This window comes from Girardinichthys multiradiatus, chromosome 23, assembly GCF_021462225.1.
Source record: "Girardinichthys multiradiatus isolate DD_20200921_A chromosome 23, DD_fGirMul_XY1, whole genome shotgun sequence".
NCBI lineage: Eukaryota > Metazoa > Chordata > Actinopteri > Cyprinodontiformes > Goodeidae > Girardinichthys > Girardinichthys multiradiatus.
In genome coordinates, this window is record NC_061815.1 from 24,425,222 (window position 1) to 24,431,221 (window position 6,000).

The window sequence follows — 6,000 nt, forward strand, 5'->3', positions numbered from 1 at the left end:
TTTATGGAGATGTTGACTGCATTTTCCAGCAGGACCTGCCCACACTGCAAAAGGTACCAAAAGTTGGTTCAATAACCATGTAGTTACTGTGTTTGATTGGCTAGCAAACTCGCTGGACCTCAACCTTGTGTAGAATCTATGGAGTATTGTCACCAGGAAAATCAGAGACACCAGACCCAACAATGAAAATGACCTGAAGGCTGCTAACAAAGCAACCTGGGCTTCCAATACACCTCAGAGTTGCTGCATACTGACTGCCTCCATGCCACGCCACACTGATGCAGTAATTCATGCAAAAGGAGCCTCGACCAAGTGTTGAGTGCATAAAAGTGAATATACTTTCCAGAAGCCTGACATTTCTGTTCAAAATACCCTTTTAATTTTATGAGACTCAGAACTTTGGGTGAATTTCCTCATCAAATTTAATTAAATAAAGGCTTTAAATATTTCATGAGTAATGAGTCCATGTATAAGTTTCACTTTCTGAAATGAGGGACAAAATATTGAACTTCTTGATGATATTTTAATTTTTTGAGATGTTCCTGTAAATTCATTACATTTATTATCAGCAATTGGGACCACCTTTACAAAACCAGTTTCTTTGGCAGCTTGCTAGGCTGAAGCATACTCGTTAGTGTTAACACAAAAACAGAGGGGAAAGACATCAGTGATGACCTTTAAGAAGCAACTCCTGGTAAGGCTTTCTTTTAAACATTTGAAGACTATCACTATACACTGAGAAAGATTACCTGTGAGTTGAAAACATCTAACCTGTTTAACCCCACTAGGCAAATTGTTAGGAGTATCTAAACATTGTAATGGAAAGTTTTCTGGTAAGAAAATGTGTGGTAGAAAAAGAATTAAGCAAGCAACAGGGATAACTGCCTTTTTTTTTTTTTTTTGGTCTCAAGTTATGTTCCAATTCTCTGAGAAACCAAACCGGTTTTCTCCAACTGCAAGCCACAATCACCAAAATCAACAGACACAAACACCTGAAATAGCCCTGTACGTCATTTTGCACTCATGTATTATGTTATCAGACCTGAGTAGCAAAACGCTGTGAGTACTTATTTTAATCGCACAATTTCTTCTTATTACTATTCCATTGCCAAATGAATTGGCTATTTGGGCACCTAAACACATTCAAAAAGTCACCAAACTTTGCACAAAATTATCCCCCTAGTGAAATTAAAGCAAGGGATGGCCAAACTGCTCCACAGCGAACCCTGAACCGAGACAGGCCAACTGGCATAAAGTACACATGTGAAATTTGGTACACAGTTAGAGCCTTCCAAAACAAGAAATATAGTCTCTTGGAGGTAAATCCTGAAACCAACAGGAAGTTGACCATTTTGGGTCAAAGGGTCATTCATGAGCGTTTTTGACATCTTACACGTGTCGAACTTTGAAAAACTCCTCCTAGGGATTTTGAACTATTGCCATCACATTCGGTCCGTATCATCTTAAGGCATGGGGAAAATCAATCAATTTATACCATGCAACAACAATTGTTGCCAAAGTGAACAGTTTCCACAGCCAGTGATGATTTGTGGTGCCATGTTCTCCTGGTGTTGGTCCACTGTGTGTTTCTGAGGTCCAAGGTCAACGCAGCCGTCTACAAGGAAGTTTTAGAGCATTCCATGCTTCTTGCTGCTGACCAACTTTATGGAGATGCAAATTTCATTTTCCAACAGGACTTGGCACCTGCACACAGTGCCAAAACTACCAGTACCTGGTTTAAGGACTATGGTATCCCTGTTCTTAATTGGCCAGCAAACTCGCCTGATCTTAACCCCCGTAGAAAATCTATGGGGTATTGTGAAGAGGAGAGGAAGATGCAATACGCCAGACCCAACAATTCAGAAGAGCTGAAGGCCACTATCAGAGCAATCTGGGCTCTCATAACACCTGAGCAGTGCCACAGACTGATCGACTCCATACCACGCCACATTGCTGCAGTAATCCAGGCAAAAGGCGCTCCAACTAAGTGTTGAGTGCTGTACATGGTCATACTTTTCATGTTCATACTTTTCAGTTTGCCAACATTTCTGAAAGTCTTTTTTCTGTATTGGTCTTAAGTAATATTCTCATTTTCTGACATACTGGATTTGGGGTTTTCATTAGTTGTGTTGTATCATCAAAATTAAAAGAAATAAACATTTGAAATATATCAGTCTGTGTGTAATAAATTAATACAGTATACAAGTCTGACTTTTTGAATGGAATTACTGAAATAAATCAACTTTTTCATAATATTCTAATTTTATGACCAGCACCTGTATATTATATGTCAGAGAGGTCTAAAGAAGTAAAATGCATGCACGTATTTTGAGGGAGAAATTTACGTAGCTGGTAATCCTCCCAGTAGTGGAAATCCATGCAAATTTATTTGTAGGTCACAGTGTGTAATTCTTAGACAAATTGGAAAAAGAAAATTACTTCTCAGACTGTAAAGGCCCCAATTAGCTTGTTAAGTGTTAAAGTTCATAACATCATATCAGTATAGTTAGAAAAGGGCTTAACAAGTATGTGTTTTTTCAGTTTAAATTTTAGCTAGTCGTCTTCACCAAATCCAGATGCCTAAATGCATTGAGTGCTGCCATGTGATTGATTGATTTGCGTTTTGGGTTAACAAGCAATTGCACAAGTGTATAAAATAAAGTGGCCCGTTAAAGTGAAATAGTGTATTCTAGGATGTATAGCTATCATAATTTTTATTTTTCTGGTCAATCTTAAGAACCTTTGCATAAATTTAAGATTTTATTATTAATTATACACTGAAATGCATTCTGTCACACTGACTTAGTCAGCATGTTTTTATTTATATCTCTCCTAACTCAAGAACATGTATCATATTTTCCCCATCTCTTGTGATGAAGTAGAAAATGTAGTTCATATATTTGGATCACACTGCTTTTTTTGTTTTAATACTTATTCTTGTCATCATCTCTAAACACATTCATCTGCACTCACCTTCAGCACTCTGCAATGTGTTTGTCCATTTCCAGCACTGACGCATATACCATTAAAGGACACCTATGGCCTGTGATCTATGGGAACTTTGATATTTGAAAACAGGTAATAGACTGATCTAGCTGTTATGCTATTAGGGTATTATTACTGGATGGGGGGCATGATATAACATAATGGAAGTGTAAAAGTTTTACATGGACAACTTTTCAAACAACATCCCATTTAATTAAGATCATTTTATTAAACAATTCACATTACATTTTTGTTTTTTTCGCCTTTTATTATTGTTATGAGAAGTCTCTCTGACATAAAAACACATAATCTGGGATTTTCTGAGGCAAGGAAGATTATTTGTGTTGCTTTTCCCATTGAATTAAGTTTCTTGAATGCATCCCGTTCCCTGGATTAGTCCTAATGGATATCATGGGTGGCCGCAGATCAGTCTTCTGCTTATCAGGCCTTAAAGAAGTGTAATGAATAAGATTCAGGCAGGAGCACCATGGATCTGCAGCAGGAGATGTTTTAATCATGCAAAAATCGTTTTAACATTTATCAGTTCTTCATTCAGAGTCCTCGCTGAGCTGCACACTTAATTAAATACGTATTTACATTTTTTATTATCTGTCGTCTCTCTGCAGTTCTTTTACTGGATTACAAGAGGTGGTACCTGATGAACATCTGTGAACATCAAAGAAAAAAAGATAACAGAAAAAAGAAATGTATAAACAAATATTCCCAAAGAGAAAAATAATTTGTACAAATTAACTTGTATAAAGTTAATTTAAACTTATATATACAAATTAACAAAAACTCTTGGTTTAAAGCAGGGATGGGCAAACCTTTTGACTCGTGGGCCACAATGGGTTTTAAAATTTGACAAAGGGGCCAGGCCAGGAGTGGATGGATGTAGTATTTGTGTGAACTAATATAAATGACATGTAAAAGCCATCACCTGGAAAAGGTTTTGTTTTTTAATAGATAGTAAAGCATGGATATGCAAGGCTTATTGTTCAAATTATTTTCCAAATGCATTTTTTTCACAACACAGTAGAGAAACTCATGTTCGGCCCGCGGGCCGCAGTTTTCCCATGCCTGGTCTACACTGTACAAAGGATCTTTCTCAAAGCATTAAACAAATATTTTACAGACTGTGACATTTGCCAGACATTCTATACCCCTTTAATGAGAATTTTGTATACTTAACCACCTGATGTCATGATCCACTGGTGTTTGCGTTATGGTTTTCTTTTGTTTCATTTCTGATCACTTCTTCTTTGTTATTGTTTGGGGTGTTCCATATCAGTTCATTTCTGGGTTTATTATTATTGTTTAGATAATTTTTACTTAATTCTTTTGTGTTTAGTTTAGTTTGTGGATTCAGGTTATTTTCTTATGATAGCATTTGTTTGTGTGTTAATATCCTTCGTGTTCATTGTGTTAATCGTTCTTCCTTTCCCAGTTTCGCTGCTCAGTATTCTGCTCTCACAGCTGTTCCACATTCCCCTGTTTAAGCTCACCTGCATCCAATGTTATTCTTCACCCCTGTCTCAGTATATAAGCTCTCTGGTTTTCATTGTTCATTGCTGGTTTGTTCTCTTATGCTGCCGTGCTCCATGTCCTGTTCTCCTCATCAGAATCAGAATCAGAAAAAACTTTATTGCCAAGTAGTGTTTTCACATGTACAAGAAATTTGCTTTGGTGGTAAGGTGCTACACATAGACAAACATACAGTTGACATAAATACATTTGGAAATATTTAGTTAAAAACAAAAACAAGTTGTATTGGAATGTTATGAGAAAATAGAGCACCGTGGAAAATATAAAAAATATACAATAACAACATCATAGAATTAAAGCTCCAAGCAGCATTGTAGGCACTCGCAGCTCAGCTCCGCTCGGCCAGTGCAGCAACTGCTGAAGCCTGGCATCGCCGCCTACACGCCACCTACGAGGCTGCTGCTTGATTTCATATGTCACCAATAGGTGGCAATGTGAGCAAAACTGTCATAGAATTTTAGGTCATGCGGTGTTCTGCTTCGGCAAGAAGCATTCAAAGTTTGGCCGAAATACGACTTTCACGATGGAAGCTGCACTCACTTGGTGGTTAGTGGGCGGGGCTAAAGTGATGTCAGCAGTTGACTGTGCCAACATATTCAGCATTGATCCACGATGATGCATACCACATTTGGTGTGTTTCCGATGATGTATGAGGGAGAAAGAGCACTTGAAATGTCCTAGGGGGCGTCGTTGATCCGAATTCCAATGTAATCCAATAGAGCTATTTGGGGGCTGAGAAAGATCAATCATACTTAGTTTGGAGTAAATCAGACCATGCATGTTTAATTTAGAGCCAAACATATGGCCACGGTGGGACATCAGACTTCGCCAGGGCGAAACCCTCCCTCCAAACCAGTCAGTACTGGATTCTATATTAGACCATCATGTTATCTGTCACTTGGGACAGTTTCACATTGGTTAGGTGAAGCACACCAAATATGGACCATCAAAAGGAAAACATAACACTTCCTGTTCTCAGGGGGTGGGGCTTAGATGAGCATCTGATCAATAAATATTATTCTGGGCTTGGCCACGCCCACACGCTTTGATGCAGCAAAAAGCTTTTGATAACTTTTGATCCCCAATGCCTTGAGATTATATTGAGTATCTAAGTCAAAAGCTGTAGGAGGAGTTCGCTCAGATACAGAAGCTAGAAACGGCAAAACTGGGGTCAAAATCACAACTTCAATCTAAAATGGCCGACTTCCCGTGGTGTTTGGACCAAGGCTACAAGAGACTTTTTTGAAAGTCCTGAGAAATTACATATGTGTACCAAATTTCAGAATCCTCGGTCAAAGCATGGTTTAGGGCTGATGTTTTTTTTATTTTCTTGTTGGTGCAGTTTAGATGATATATGTAGAAATTAGAGCCAAATTTATGGCCATGGTATGACATCAAACTTCGCCGTGCCCCCACAGCTATGCCCTTTTATGATAAGTGACTGTGCTTCAAAGGAAGTTAGACCCACTA